The sequence below is a fragment of the Otolemur garnettii genome, unplaced genomic scaffold (genome assembly GCF_000181295.1).
Source record: "Otolemur garnettii isolate 467f Iridium unplaced genomic scaffold, OtoGar3 scaffold00152, whole genome shotgun sequence".
Taxonomy (NCBI): domain Eukaryota; kingdom Metazoa; phylum Chordata; class Mammalia; order Primates; family Galagidae; genus Otolemur; species Otolemur garnettii.
Genome location: NW_003852547.1, coordinates 1,867,183 through 1,870,801, shown reverse-complemented (window position 1 = coordinate 1,870,801; position 3,619 = coordinate 1,867,183). Strand labels below are relative to the sequence as shown.

Here is a 3,619-nt window from a genome sequence, read left to right as displayed (position 1 = left end):
GGCACCTGTAGTCCCAGCTACTCAGGAGGCTGAGGCAAGAGGATTTCTTAAGCCCAGGAGTTGGAGGTTGCTGTGAGCTGTGATGCTACAGCACTCTACTAAGGTGATAAAGTGAGACTCTGTCTCTTAAAAGAACAAAACAAAACAAAAATAGTATGAAGCCAGTAGACAAACTAATACATGCCCATGCAAAGGAAATGCTCAATTCAATTCAAGTTGGAGGAAGGGGAAGGGAGAGCGGGGGGAGGAGGGATTGGTGTGCTCCCACCTAATGGGCACGATGTCAGGATATGTGGCACACTTCCTGGGTGAGGGTCACAACTACCACAGGGACCTCACCTAACAATGCAAATACTGTAACCTAATCATGTGTACCCTCATATTAATCTGAAATAATATAAAAAAATAAAGTCATTTGAACCTCCTAACATGCCTACTTGGTGCCTATTATTGTTTCCATTTTTTTCACATGAGGAAACTGAAATATACTGGGGGGTTAGTAAACTGTCTTAAGTCACATGCTCATAAGTGGCAGCACCAGGATTCAGACCTAGGGACAGACCTTAGGGAGGCCTCTTGGGCCCTGTGAACAAACATAACTCCATAGGGATATGGAGATGTTTGTTGGAGATGCTGGAGATGGAGATGCAAAGAACAAGATGGAAAAGCCTGGACTCCCGACACCCTCACAAAGCTGAGCTGCATGCCAGCTCAGGCTGTTACCGAGGAAATACATGGGATTTAAGCCATTGTTATTTTGAATCTATCACAGGCAGCCAAATGTATATCTTAAATCAAGCTGTTCAGACTGGAGGTGACAGGAGGCGGGGGAGCTGATGACAAGCCTTTAGGCCACACAGCTCTGCCATGTTCCCTGTTGTTGCTTATTGTCTAGAAAATACAGTGGACAAAATGATTTCCTCTCTTCCACCGCCCCATCCCTCTCTCTCTCTCTCTCTCTCAATTGGTTCTGACTTCAGGCCAGGATGAAGGGTGTCATTCACTGGAATCCTAAACCTCTACTCAGTAGAAAGGTCAATGCCTTTGCATTAGACGTTGCACTAGAGGTTGTCGGAAAAGCAGGCCCTTCTTACACAGGGGAAATACCAGCTGTGGGGTTCCCCAGGGATGCAGAAAGCTGAAGAGAAAATGTCCCAGGGGGTTTAGGTCTGAAGATTGGCTTGCTCAGCATCTGAGCTTCCTTCCTTCTGGTGTGCTTTCCTGTACTGTGGAGGCTGGAAAGCTAACAGTGACACATCCTTGCCTCCCTGAAGCTTAGGGATATGCTAGCATGGGATTTGGAAAATGCAAGTGAGTTGGAGCCTGCGCTTATAATGTTTCTGCCACTTAATTTGGCAAACGACATCATTGAGAGGCTGGCTTTGTTCCTGAGGTACCGCCAGTGACTGGCTTTGTGTGTCTTGAGAGGCTCTGGCTCCTGTGAATCCGGCAAGCAGGGTGTGAACCTGGAGCTGACAGTTCCAGTAGAGGCAGCAGCTTTTGACCCTCCACCTATCTGTGATGGTGGAAGCTGCAGCTCCCCTGGTGGGTCGGGTCTGCAGTTTCTGGCCATCCTGGGTGGGGGTAGGAAGGCTAATGGAGTCAGTGTCCTTTCCCTTTTCTATCAGAGAGCATCCAGGTGTCTTTCTCTAGAATGCGTCTGTCCACTTTTCCATCTCAGAAATTGAATTAATCTGATTCTTAATCAAATCAGATGCACAAGAATGTCACAGCGCTGGACCTATACCTGTAATATCTTAGCACTAGTGCAGTAGCACTCCAACTGAAAACAATTTTCTTATCTTGCTGCTTTCAGCCTTGGTTTATACAATAACAGGAGGGAAACGTTTATTTAAATGAGACAAGACTGCTGTACTATATGTTTAAAAAGATCTAGCAGGAGGTGATCCCTGTGGCTCGGTGAGTAGGGCACCGGCCCCATATCCTGAGGGTGGCAGGTTCAAACCCAGCCCCGGCCAAACTGCAAAAAAAAAAAAGATCTAGCAGAATAATTCTGGGTGGTCATTTTAGCTCCATGAGGGTGAGAGAAGACAGATGTGCCAATGAAAAGTCACCATTCTTTGTACTATAAGGAAAAAGAGGTGTCCTTACTAAGAACAACAGATTATTCATAAAGACAGCCAGTCCAGCTTTAGGAAGTTAGAGGTGGTTCTCCCAGGATGCAGCCGTCACAATTTCTGAAGTCTGGGTGTCTTATAAGACTCCTATATTAGAAACACATTTGCAAGGAGAATTTCTTGAGGCAAACAGCATCTGTCTTCTGTAGCTGCGTTGAGAAGAGAGAGTATTTTCTCTTTCTTATGCTGCTGAGATTTTTGTTACCAACAGTTACAACAGCCTGGAGTTTCAAGGTAGAATCTTACAATCACATTTTTTAGCATTGAGACAAGAACAAAACGTCACAACATGGAAAAGGAAGTGGGAATAATAGGATTACTAATAAATGGGGCATGAGGCATGCAACATCCTGCAACCAGCAAGATAAAGACACAAAGTAGGAGAGAAAAGTGTAAATTTTGATGTGAGCTGTGGCTGAGAATCTGAGCCAGTTGTTTGGACTCAATAACCCATCACTTTCAACTGTATCTCATGTGGAGGTTAAGGGTGATATTTTGGCTCTCCCCAATCTTTGAAAATATTCACAGTTGCGTGGTTGTCTTGAGAATGGCATTTGATAAACTCTTGTCTTCTTGCAAAATTGAGAAGTTGGCAGTGGTGACATCTGCAATATTCAAGTTTTACTTGGGTTTCCCTTCTTCCCCTTAGCGTCCATCTCATATTTTAAAACCTTCTGATGGACGGTGCTCATTGCTTTCTGTGTCCTTGCCCTTCACCCCATTCCATGCTTAATTGAGCCTTGGCTCTGTTCAGATGAGAAAACCGGTCTCCAAGACATCACTTTGGCCACAAAAAAATGGATAACTTAACTCAAAATGGGTTAAGACTCTGATGTGTGTTATCACGTGGGACAGGGATTCCAGTGACAGGGCAGTTCTTAGGTTGGTAAACACAATGCTTTAGTAACAATACTAAGGATCCAGGCTCTGCCTCTGTCCTCCCCAGTCCCAGTGAGGTGTCCTCCAATGCTAATTTCCCTCTCAGTCCAAGATGGCAGCCAACCACAGCATTCAGATGCAAAAAGGGGAATTGCTGTTCCTGGTTATCTTCCTATGGCTTAGCAGTGGCCAGAGCCAGGTCACATACCCATTCCCGGGGATGAGATTCGGCTCATTTTCCCAAAAGACACAATCCTGAACACCACAGTCCAGATTATTGAAACCCCCAGGACCTACAGCATCAGAATCTCTGGGGCTGACACCCTGGAATCTGCATTAACAAGATACTATGGTTCCGATGCTTATCTATGGGGTACAGCTGTAGAACCTCTGTTCTCAGACATGCTGGGATAACTTGGAATCAAATTCCAGTGCCCAGGCAATACCCCAGACCAACCAAATCATAATCTATAAATATAGGACCAGTATACTTTTAGAAATCAACTTTATTGAGGTATAATTTACATATTAAAATGCTCCCATGTTGGTTCTATGCCTGTGGCTTAAGCGGCTAAGGTGCCAGCCACATACACCTGAGCTGA

The 3,619-nt window shown here is 45.1% G+C and overlaps 1 pseudogene; it reads right to left on the bottom strand.

Annotated features, from left to right (window-relative positions):
• The window catches only part of LOC100959585, a 4,891-nt pseudogene extending 1,662 nt beyond the window's left edge, over positions 1-3,229 (bottom strand).
• Positions 3,230-3,619: the final 390 nt, after the last annotated feature.